This window comes from Leptodactylus fuscus, chromosome 3, assembly GCF_031893055.1.
Source record: "Leptodactylus fuscus isolate aLepFus1 chromosome 3, aLepFus1.hap2, whole genome shotgun sequence".
In the NCBI taxonomy this organism is placed as follows: domain Eukaryota; kingdom Metazoa; phylum Chordata; class Amphibia; order Anura; family Leptodactylidae; genus Leptodactylus; species Leptodactylus fuscus.
In genome coordinates, this window is record NC_134267.1 from 145,732,901 (window position 1) to 145,746,389 (window position 13,489).

Below are 13,489 nucleotides of genomic sequence, written 5' to 3' on the forward strand. Positions count from 1 at the left end.
ACCCTATGTCATTTTTTTTCTAATTATAAAGCAACATAGGGTCCCCCCAGTATTTCTGAGCCAGTCAGATACCACAAGCAGTATCCTGACATTACAAGGGTGGAAAGGGCATGGTTTTTGGCCCTTCTCAGCTTTATAATACCAGCCTGTTGATTTCGGCCTTTTCCAGCCTAAGGGTCAGTGCACACTGAGTTTTTGGTGCTGATTTTGACGCTGAATCCGCCTCAAAATCAGCCTCCAAAAAAGCCTCCCAATAGAGTTCTATTGGGAGGCTGATTTTGAGGCGGATTCAGCGTCAAAATCAGCACCAAAAAATTCAGTGTGCACTGACCCTAATAAGTCCAGCCTGCGACTGCCCCAATCCTCAGCAGTCCTCTTTTAAACAGCCGGGTATTGGATGATAACCAATTCTTCTCAGCGTTAGGTAGTGGGGTAATAATTGGAGGGTTAGTGCTAGAATATTCACCGCTAATACTAAGCCACACCTTAGTAATGGATGCTGTCTATCAGTCACCATTACTAAAGGGTAAGAAAGTATTTATAAAAACTCGAGACATGAGAGAAATTTTTATTGAAATAGACAATTCGTTGACCATGTTATTAAAGGATAAAAAGAAAATGATGATCATCGATGGAATCCAACATAATACAATGGATCATTGTAACCTGAAAGAGAAACAACACAGCATAATAAAAAAAAAATTATACTCATGTTACGTCGTCACCCGTTCGGACTCCTGCACCATTCTCTTGCCGCATTGTACAGTGCGGGAGGCCTGTCTGCTTAGGATTACCTGCTCCCGGTCTCTTGTCATTGTCTTGTTATTGTTAGGGTGCATTCACAGAGGAAAATATTGGTGAATTTGGTGTGGAATCTGCATCAGATAAAAAAAGCCTTGACTTCAGTGGGTTGCTTTGCAGAAAAAGGAACCCGTTGAAGTCAATGGGAGGCTTTTTTTTTTCAGCACTGAATCTGTCACAGATTCCACACCAAATCCAGCTCCATTTTCCTCCGTGTGCATGCACCCTTAGGGGTGTTTGCGTTGTGTTTGAAAGCTTATCTGCGAATCAAGCCTGGGACGGGTTCTGGACTTCCTTAAAGAGGACCTTTCACTGATTTGGGCACAGGCAGTTCTATATACTGCTGGAAAGCCAACAGTGCGCTGAATTCAGCGCACTGTGGGCTTTCCCGATCTGTACCCCGAGTAAAGAGCTATCGGTCCCGGTACCGTAGCTCTTTATCGTCAGAGGGGCGTTTCTGACACTCAGTCAGAGACGTCCTTCTGTACAGCAGTGCCTATCGCGCTGTGCTGTGTGAGCGGGGAGGAACGTCCCCTCCCTCTGCTGACTGTACTTGTCCATAGACGGGTAATATCAGGAGGGGAGGGCGTTCTGACTGGGTGTCAGAAACGCCCTTCTGACTGTAAAGAGCTACGGTACTGGCACCGCTAGCACTTTACCCAGGGCACAGATCGGGAAAGCCGACAGTGCGCTGAATTCAGCACACTGTCAGCTTTCCAGCAGTATATAGAACTGCCTGTGCCCAAAGTGATGAAAGGTTCTCTTTAAGTAGCCAACAGGCCACAAAAGTTTGCTGGATATTGTCTCTGACCTTGCTAAGTGTTTGTTGTTGCTCTTGTTCTGTATTTATTGACCTATGCTTCTTGGCTTTTTGACTACTCTTTTGGATTGTGATTTGGTACTGTTTTGCCTCTCTGGTGTGACCTCGGTTTGCTGACTCCTCTTCTGTGTTGTTTTTTCTTGTCCTGTTCTGTGTAACACGTATTTAGAGAAGGGACTTTAACCCAGTTGTCCTCTACTGCCTAGGGGAGTTGAGGCAAGGTGAAATTGGCTTCTATTCTGGTGCAAGGAATCCGGAGATAAGACAATTCTGTCACATCTCAAAGGTTTGTGCCCCAGAATGAGCTAATGAAGGGACGCCTAAGCTATAGATGAGTCCCTGGACTAGCTGTGTGATTGTTACTCCTGTCAATGTGACCAGGAATAATCCAATCACATTGGGGGTCAGAGTAGAAACAGGAGCTGACAAGCTATTCATATGGATTGATGTGTCTCCTGCATTAACAGCAGATACTGCCTGGAAATTCATTTGCATTTACAAGCAGCTCCTGCAAGGGGGGGGGAGCAATGCAGGTGCAAAATATCATGCATGTATACATCACTTCACATCTGTAGCAATCTAAGTGTGAAAATGGACAACAGATGGATGATGTTTTTTACAGATAACACATGGACAGAAAAATTGTTAGTGTTAAAGGGGTTGTCCAGTATAACCTGTTTTTGGCAAGTTGGCTGGGGATGGTAAAAACCCCCCAAAACATAAAATACTCACCTGTCCCCGATGTCTCCCACTGTGGTCCGGTTCTGCTCCTTCCGGGTCTTGTTTTGGAAGAAATCCTCACCTTATATGACTGCTGAGGCCAATCAGCAGCCTAAGGAACGGACATGGGATGTCACAATTGTTAGTGATGTCCTGGTTACTTAGGCTGCTGATGCCGCTGATTGGCCTCAGCGGTCACATGAGATGAGGAGATTCTCCAAAACAAGACCCGGGAGGAGCAGAACCGGACCACAGTGGGTGACACCGGAGCACTGGGGACAGGTTAGTATGCGGGTTTTTTGTTTTTTTTACCTTCCTGGCCTCCTTGCCAAAAATGAGTTATCCTAGACAACCTCTTTAAGGACAGTTCCTTGCTACAGTTAATCACAGACTTAAGTTGTCTTTTCTACTTTAGTGCATATTACCCTTTACGCTGCTGCACGAACTGAGCAGCACTATATTAGATGAGAATTCTGAACCTAAGAAACAATGCAGTTATTACAGTCATATTACTTGTGTTGCATAGCAATGGCTTTTCTACCCTGCTTTTGTTGTAGTGTTGTGTTCTGCATAGTGTGTAAATATATTGTAAAATTGTTCATACAGGATAGGTCGTCAGTATCAGATTGGGGATGGGGATGATGAGCTGTTTCAGAGATCAACTGGGTACGGAACCAAAAGCAGATGTCTCCATCCACTACATAGTGGACATGCCAGAGTATTTCAGCTCAGTTCCTATGCCAGTGAATGGGAGCAGAGCTGAGGAATCCCAGCAAACCCACTATACAAAGTATTATTTGTATTTGTATTATTATTAGCAATATTTCATATGGCAGTAGGGTGGGCCCCTGGAAAAAATCCCACTGGTGGGCCCTAGGCACCCAAGTCCGACCCTGACTGTGTGAGTACTGTATGTTTGTATACAGGTATGTGTGAGTATATACAGTATGCTATAATAATGTGTATGTATATATGTGTGTGTATATATAGTATTCATACAAGTATATATATATGACATATATGGTATATGAATGTATATAAATGTATATGTTCTATAGTATTGTATATATGTGAGTATATATGGTATATGTATAAGGTCTGGTTCACATCTGCGTTCGGTGATCTGTTTGGGGAGTCTGCACGGATTATCAAAAGCATTAGCAAGCGGTGTGCAGTGAAAGTATGCGGACTATAATAGGGTCCGTGTGCTTTCCGCACGGTGTCCGCACGAGTCATGTGGACAGGAAAGTAGATTGTGAAGTAGTTTTCTGTCCGCATGTTCTATGCGGACACTGCACGGAACGCAAATGGACCCCATTATAGTCTATGTGTGCTTTCACTGCATACCACTTGCTAATGCGTTGGGTAGTCTGTTTGGGAGGGTCCCCATGAGGACTCCCCGAATGGATTACTGAACGCAGATGTGAACCAGGCCTGACTGTGTAGGTATATAGTGAGTGCAATCCCATCCACACATTGCAGAAAAACACACACGGCGGACACACTGCAATTTCCAAAACTGTTGCGGTTTTGGAAATCGCAGCATGTCACTTATATCTGCAGAAACACCTGCAGTTTCCCTATAGGTATAAGTCTAAGTTCACACGGGGTTTTATGCTCCTGAACCTGAGGTGGAGGCTGCCTCAGGTTCCGGACCAAAAAACAGGTAGCCTTGACTGAATGCCAGTGCACTGCATCGGCATCCAGTCACGCACTCTGCTCCAGGTTAGGCACAATAAATGGGCCTAGATGGGAGAAGGGAGTGTCTTCAGGCTCAATCGCGAGGCAAATTGACCTGAAGAATGAGCACCTCGCTTCTTTTTCCGCAAGCTGAAACAAACCGGCTCCCGGAAAAAAGAACTGACCGACTCCCATTGATTTGAATGGGAGCCGTCTTTTTGGTCAGGATTTTGAGGCGGATACGGCCTCCTGACCAAAAAAACCCACGTGAACTTACCCTAAAGGAAACAAAGTCTTCAGAGGAAACCTCTGCGGAGTTTCTGCAATAAGCGCTGCAGGAAAAACTGATGTGTTGCCGCCGGGGGTTTTTCCCACAGCGCTTTTTGCTTTGTCTTGCTACATGGGGCTTTAGCCTAAGGCTGAGTTCACACTGAGTTATTTGGTCAGGAATCCACCTCAAAATCAGCCTCCAAAAAAGCCTCCCAATAGAACTCTAACCCTCCCAATAGAACCAAATTGCTGACCAGAAACTCTGTGTGAACTCAGCCTTATAGTATGATGCTCAGTATATTGAGATATTAAAGATGAGGCCCAACAGCGAGACGCAGCCAAAAAAATAGCTGTGGAATAAATAGCGGCGAATCTCAATGTATTTTTTCCACAGTGTTTTTTTCATTGCGCTTTTGATGCGTTTTCCTCACTTTCTCCTAATTGCGCAGCTGAAAGTAACCGGCCATGTTATTAGAAGTGCTCACATTTTAGAGTTTGTGGCTGTTCCACATCTTTTTTTCCTGCAGTGTGTGGATGAGGTAAATTTGATTAAATTTCATTCACTTTGCTGGTTCCGTAAAACACTTTTTTTTTTTCTGTAGTAGCCAAAGACCTTGTGTTTCTGCAATGTGAGGTTTCAGGTATTTATGGCCTATACTGAGCATAGGCCATAAAAAAAACTTTAACCCTGCACAACCCCTTTAATATGCCCCACACAGTTTAACATCCCCCTTCTGCACAGGATGTTACCCCATCACTGCTCCCACACAGTATAATGGCCCCATCACTGCTCCCACACAATATAATGGCCCCATCTCTGTACCCCATACATTATGGGGGACCAGTGAAGAGGCCACTGTATGGGGGGACCAGTGAAGTGGCCATAAAATATTTGGCCCAGACAACCCCTTAAAACAGGTTGTCTATAAACTGGAGTGATCACTGTGGTGGCCACTAGGGAGGTGTAAAATATTTTTTTTTTTTTTTTTAAAAAAAGCCTTCTCACCTGTCCCCAGCCCCCCGTTGTCCGCCGGTAGTGTCTGTTTGGTCTCATGGCTTCATTTCTGGAAATCCTGTACCTAATTGGTCTCAGCAATCACATGAGGTGCAGGACTGCCAGCATGGAAGCGCCAGCACAAGACCGAATAGACACTACCGGCAGACAACGGAGCACCGGGGACAGGTAAGTATTCTTTTTTTATTTATTTGTTTTTTATTTTACACCTCCCGCCCACCACATGAGTTGATCCATTTCCTGGACAACCACTTTAAAGGATTTATCCATCTTTCTAATATTGATGGTCTGTCCTTAGGATAAGCCATCAATATTACATATGCGATGATACAACAGCCTGGACCTCTGCAGATCAGCTTTTCCAGGACACTTCAGCTACGGGTAATGGTAACATTTCTAGGAGCCATGTTGTTCAACTGCCATACAGGCTGTAGCAGTAGGTATATGTAGTGCACATGGTATAGTGCGTGAGCAGCATGGCTCCCAACATGTTATAACCTTTAACCACCCTGTCTCGGTACCGCTGATCTGCAGGGTCCTGGCGGTGGGCCCCTAGAAACAATTCCACTGGTGGGCCCTAGACATCCCAGTCCGACCCTGGCTGAGGGACCTGGTCCTTCTACTGAAAACTGTATCTCTAGGGGGAAATTACAGATTGTCAGGAGTCCACAGCGGATCAGCGTTCACGTGAACTGTGCTTGATTTTACAGCTCAGCTTATTTATTTGAATGTGACCAAGTTGCGATCAAGTCATGTGACTTACGTCATAGGGCCAATAAATTGGAAACGGTTTCCGCGTGTGTCACTGCAGGTCCAAAATGCTGATGAAAGTCCCATGGAATATAAATTGATCAGATAATCCATCAATAAAATGGACCAAGAACCTGAAAAATGTGTTGGAATACTTTGGTGCTATCCAAAAATATAAATAAATTAAAATAAAACATTTTTATATTTAAATAAAAAAATAGATTTATGTACATATTACATGTCCTTTAGCCACATAGGATTTAGCTTCCATATATAAAACAGGCTAAATCCTAGTGGGCTAAAGGACCTGGTCCCTCTGCTCACTAGGATTTAGCTTTCTTATATAGAGCAGGCTAAAAGCTAGTGGATAGAAGGACCTGGTCCCTTAGCCCACTAGGATTTAGCCGACTCTATATAGAACAAGCTAAATCCAAGTGGGCAGAGGGACCAGGTCCTTAGCCCACTAGGATTTAGACTCTACCTTTGCAGCAGGGTAGATCCTATTGGGGTGAAGGACCTGTGATGACGTCATGACCATGTGATCGGACTCTGGTGTGGGCGGAGCTATTCAGTACATTGCCGAGTTACACAGGAAGGGAAGGCTGCAGTGAGTGGAGGCTGGAAGGTAAGATGGAGGGAGGAGACAGCAAGTGTAAGCAAGAAGGGGGGAAGGGGATGCAGGCTGTGTGTGAGTATGATAGGAGGGGATGCAGGCTGTGTGTGAGTATGATAGTGGGGTACAGGCTGTCTGTGAGTATGATAGTGGGGTACAGGCTGTGTGTGAGTATGATAGTGGGGTGGGTCATTTCATATCAAGTGATCCAAATAGGAATTTTTTTTTTACCTGACGTCTTTAGATTTTTTTTATTTTTATTTTTTATGAAGTACAACTTAAGTTAATTACAAATAAAAAGTTTTGAATTTTTTTCTTCATCAGTTAATTTTTTATAGACTTCTAAAGTTTTGAAAAAGTGTGAATTTTGGCCTGGTATGGCTTTACATTTTTTAACATATCTTGGGCTAGAATTAAGATAAATAGGTGGGAGAGGCATCATTTTTCTCAGAGCGGTACCAGCTTTCATTTGATATGTCACAAGATGATGTTTCTTTATATTTTGTTTTGGAGAAATCAAATTCAAAATTTTGATGCGCAATTGTGAAAAAAAACGTATGTTCTAAAATTGTGAAAAAATGCATTTGTGTTACTTGTGTTCTTCGTTATATTTGTACAGGTTTTCAACTTGGGACCAAATTGGGATCAATTTTTTTTAATTTTTTTTTTTAAGCCTTGAATCATCTGATTTTATGTTTGTGTGAGCTTCTTCCTTTTTTCTTTTCAAATTACAACTTGCTGAATTCAACATTTATATGCAACAATAAAGAGAAACAAAAAACAAATCCCATAAGTGCCAGAATAAATACATCTTATCATCATAACACAACTTGTCCAGCATTTTTAACCTGAATGCATTGAACAAACCGAAAGAAAAAAGCTGCTCAAGTGCGATTTTCTAAATAGTCTCATCCTAATTAGATGTTAACAAGAGTACAAGAACCAATATTTATAACACCTATTTCTACATGTAACAATTGTTTTTTATTATATCACTAAACATGTAATTAATTAAGAAAAATAGTCCAGTAGATAAATCCTCATTCCATAAAATATGAACCAATCAAACAATTAATAGGACATTTTTAAACTACTGGCCTTTTATCATCAATTTGTCCTTTCTAGTGAGTGAAATGTAATCTTGTCCATAAGCGCTTACTAGCAATGGCCATTTCCTTTTGTGTCAAAGAGTATGTACGGCCTGTCATGGTGTTAGGCTCCACCTGAGTTAATATCTGATTTTTGTTGACTTGTAAAATGTCTGGTTTTCTTGGATACACAAAGGATGGTGCTGGACCAGAAGGATGCAAAAAAGTCAATTTTATTGTCTTCATTTTCACAATCTTTGGAGAGTACAGTAGCCAGCCACCAGCGCCGATCATATTCACAGGTCACAGAACTAGTTATGTCATCCATTGCCAATCTTGTGCCGCCTTCTACCACTTCATGGACTTCACTGTCATTTTAGACCACAGGCTGAACAGATCTGAATTCAAGATTTTCGGAATGACACTGTAATAGTTATATTTTAAAATATTATCCCATCGCGATCCCAATTTGAATTTTGGTACAGATGTGGCTAAGGGCATAGCAGGCCCATGTGCATTTTTTTGAAATTTTTAAATAAAACATTTTTTTCGGAAATGCGTTTTAAAATTTTGCGTTTGCGTTCACATGGGTAAAATATTAACAAAGATACTCTTGTGACATATTTGGTGAAAGCCTGTATAGTTCTGAGTAGAATGGCGTTTATTTTGTTTCTCTATCTTTTTTCTAGCCTAAGTTATGAGGAGAAATGTAAAGGCAGGAAACACCGAAATTCGCACTTTTTCTGAACTTTGAAAATCAATTAAAAATCCAAAAAAATTTCTAGAATTTTTTTTTCTTCACATTTTGCATTCTCTGACACACTATTACCAAATGACAAAATCTCAAAAGAATTAAAAATATAGAGGGAAAAAATCATTGGTTCACTTGACACGGAATGACCCGGGTACAGGCTGTCTGTGAGTATGATAGTGGGGTACAGGCTGTCTGTGAGTATGATAGTGGGGTTCAGGCTGTGTGTCAGCATAATAGTGGGGTTTAGGCTGTGTGTGAGCAAGATGGGGGATATGCATTAACACATGAATGAATGACCCCCAAGACTGAGGCTTAAATCAGATTTATTGAGTGAATGCTGTATGCTGTATATCTGTATGACTTGTTCTGTGACTTTTCGGTCCATCTAGGACCTTCATCAGAAAGTCTGCGTACAACGAAATACAAGACCATATTTTTTGACTATGTATCAATATCTATATATATCAACATATGTACATCAGTTATTATCCACAGACTACGTTATACAAAAATTATACAAACAACTGGACTAGAGAGAACAATATAGGTGGTTTTAGGCAAAAGAGTGACATCCCCTAAGTACATGTCAACAGTATATAGGTATGCAAGACAAAAGGATAAGTTTTCAAGTAATAGCAGCACCTATTGCTTTGGATCAAACACAAGTATGACTTTCACTCACCTTGAACATATCACAAAATGGCTCTCTGTGTGTCTGCTGATATCTTATATTGTGCTGTAACATCTCCGCCTGCCACTTATTACTGACTAAGGAGCTGTCAGGTGCTGTCAGGTGATGCCAGCCACATTACTCAGTATTTTCACTGGACAATGCATGTCACAGTGGACATTTTAGTTTGCTAAAGACAAATACATACGTTTTAAAAAACAAAACTTTTGGAAAATTTGGGTCCAATCTGGTTCGTTACATATCATTTCGCCCATATCTAGTGTTGATCTGTAGTAACCTGATCTGGGCATTACATAAAGAACAGAGCTATCTGCTTACTGCGCCATTGACTTTATATCAGCATCTGATGAGGTTATTGAATGGGGTATTAGGTTCAAACTCAAACCAACCTACAAGTGTGAACCTAGGGTAATACGTTATATTTTAACATCTGCTTATCTACCCAATATCTGTACACTTTGATGCAATAAGCTGTGAGTCTACCATTTAGAGGCATGCCATAGTCATGGCTTTCAGGAGATTTTGAAACATGAATGAGACTTTGCATTAATTGTTCGTGTATTGAGAGGACTTAGTTCATTGGTGTCAATAAGTTCATATACATTTATCACTCACGCTGGGAGCAGACAGTCAAATATTTGAAGGCTTGTAGGACATTTCTCTTTTCAAACAGCTGTCTCCAAGATTTCTCCCATGTATTCCTTATACTCTGGAACTCGCTATCGTGATACAAAAGATTGTCCTCCATAATTAAAACCTTCAAGAACATCCTGAAGACATGCCTCTTTAGGAAAGCCTATAATAAATCGAAAGCAAATAGAATCTATAAAACTTATCTTCTACTAAATTATATTAATAAATATCACATATCCAATAAAAACAGCACTAAAATCCCCTGATGGTATAGGAAATATTAGGGTGCAGTTAGGGCACAGTTTGTGGTACTTCCATCACAAGGACAGGAGTTATTGCTCTTGGCTAATTGGGTGGGGTTCAGGGTAAACTATGGTTAGTCTACTTGTCATAGAATGTGTCATTCGATGGTGGTGTTTTAACCCAAAGCCAAGCCTGATCGTTGAGCGCTAATAACATTGATCCTACTGCCTCTGCATACTGTCTATTATAGGAGTAGTTCCCCTTTGGGAAATAATATTGGGCTACAGTAAAGGTACTTACCTGTGCTTTGTCTTTTGTACACCTTACTGTTTGTTTATTGTACTTGTTTTTTCTCATGTTTCAAAAATCTATTCCTATGTACACTGCTAGGAAATAATGGTGCTCTAAATATAACCGATAATAATAATTTCACACAAGTCTTTAAGGACAGTAGGGGGCTTGGCCACCTCAGGAACAGTAATAATGATGGCTGTCAAAAGAGAGGGAGCCCATTGAAACCTTTAAATTAACGTGGACAAATGTAGGGCAAATTGGGAACAGCACTATTTTATCTAAGATCTCTGTTGGAATCTACAACAGACTTAAAGGGGTTGTTCACTTTCAGACCAATATTGAGAGACAAATGTTACAGTTAGTATAATAAATAGATATCCAATTTTCTAAGTCTGAAAGTGGACAACCCTTTAACGGTTTTATAGACAATAAAGTCTTTGCCTATGTGGCTTTGGGATATATCCATCAAAACAATGCTTAGGAATATGGTGTTCTGCAGATAAGTTGTAACGTGTTGGCTAACAGTCAGAGATTCTCTCCGTTGCTGTATATGACTCATGTTTAGAGCCTTATAGCAGTCGTTGTTTAATGCCCTTTAGTCTTCTAGCCATAACAACAGATATAAAAGTAGTAAATATATTTTACCTGCAGTGACTTACTGTGCGCTGCACATCTTTCAGTTGGAATTTTCTGGAGAAGAAACTACATTATTCAATGCTTTTCTTTGCAGTCAAAAAGGGTGGTTGAAGAAGGTTTCCATTGCTATGATATTGATGACCTATCCAGTCAGTAGTATAAGGTCAGTGTGGCCTGACACTGAGTATTCTCACCGACCAGCAGTTTGAAGGTGCCACAGCATTCAGATGACAGCTGTGGCCCTTCATTACATACTAAGCACAGCGCCATACATTGTATGGTATCTCTGCTTGGTATTACAGCCTAGTACCATTCATTTTAATGAGAGTGAGTGGCTTCATGAATTTAATGTCACAGGACTGTAAAATGGAGGTCGAGCTCAGCAAAGCTCCCCATAAGCTTTAAGCAGCTGATCATCAGGGGTGCTGCTTACAGGTTATTGATGAATACTGATATTAATAAGCTATTCTATAGAGAAATCATCAATATTATAGAACCAGATAATTCCCTTAATAATAAAATAAAAATATGAGTCTTCTGTGGTGACTCGCTCTGACTTTTGTCTCCATTGTGATTGTTGTGCCACTTCTCTGCAAGTCATTAACCTATAAAATATATTAAGATAATATGGCACTCCTCAGGGTCTAGGTGCTCAGGGAGGATCTCACGCCAATTCACACATGAATTAATGACCCCCAAAACTGAGACAGTGCAACACTGCTATCCATAGTTCCAGAAGGTCCACAACCATAGCCTCCTTCTTCTCCTCTTGCTTTCTCGATCTCAATATAAAAAAACAGAGTTCATCAATTTTCCATACCCAACCTGACCTATCCTTTATAGTTATTGGCTCCACACACACACAGGTCTAACAAGCCCATTGTACAGGATAAACTTAGATTCTGCACTTTCTATTTTTCAAACAACACATCCAAGTCCTTAACACTGCTAGCGGCCTCCATAAAACATTTGTCAAATATGCCCTTTCTTCAACCCCTAGTCTGCAAAATGCTAGTCAATGTCCTCATCTCCCACCTAGACTACTGTACATCCATCTGATGCTCCTCATCTAACATTCCTTCCCCTACAATTCACCCTCAGTTCTGCTGCCCAGTTAAAACACTTAGCCCTTGTTATTTATGCCTCTGCTTCCTCTTCTAATCCCTTCACTGGGTAACCATTGCCCTGTGAATAAAATTTAGCATTTTAACACTGACATAAAAGACCATCCACAACCTGTCCCCATTCTACACATCTGACCTAATCTCTCGCCACTTATCCATATGTAGTCTTCCATTCTTACACAACCTCATTCTTCGCTTTGCCAATTCACACATGAATTAATGACCCCCAAAACTGAGGCTTAAATCAGATTTATTGAGTGAATGCGATCTGTATGACTTATTCTGTGACTTTTCAATCTATCTAGGACCTTCATCAGAAAGTCTGTGTACAACGAAATACAAGATCATATTTATTGACTATGTATCAATATCTATATATATCAACATATGTACATCAGATATTATCCACAAACTACGTTATACAAAATAATACAAACAACTGGACTAAAAAGAACAATATGGTTGGCTCGTACATGTCAACAGTATATAGGTATGCAAGACAAAATGATATGTTTTCCAGTAGTAAATTGCACCTATTGCTTTGGATCAAACACAAGTACGACTTTCTCTCACCTTGAATATATCACAAAATGGCTCTCTTGTGTGTCTGCTATCTTATATTGTGCTGTAACATCTCCGCCTGCCACTTATTACTGACTGAGGAGCTGTCAGGTGATGCCAGAAGCCAGCCACATCACTCTGTATTTTCACTGGACAATGCATGTCGCAGTGGACGTTTCAGTTTGCTAAAGACAAATACATACGTTTTAAAAAACAAAACTTTAGGAAAATTCGCATTAAGAAAAGAGCTATCTGCTTACTGCACCATTGACTTTATATCAGCATCTGATGAGGTTATTGATGGGGTATTAGGTTCAAACTCAAACCAACCTACAAGTGTGAACCTAGGGTAATACATTATATTTTAACATCTGCTTATCTACCCATTATCTGTACACTTTGATGCAATAAGCCGTGAATGTACCATTTAGAGGCATGCCATAGTCATGGCTTTCAGGAGATTTTGAGACATGAATGAGACTTTGCGTGTGACTTTGCATTTATTGTTCATGTTTTGAGAGGACTTAGTTCATTGGTGTCAATAAGTTCATATACATTTATCACTCACGCTAGGAGCAGACAGTCAAATATTTGAAGGCTTGGAGGACATTTCTCTGGGAGTTTTCAGTTTATACAACAGTCAGTCTTACAACATGTTATCTACATATACAGGTAGATGTCACCAAGTTCAGAATCTGTGTCACAAGAAAAGAGCATATTACTTAAAAGAGGTTTTCATTATTAACAAGTCTACATTTTATTTTTAAAATTTTAATAGTGTTTTTGAATACTTACA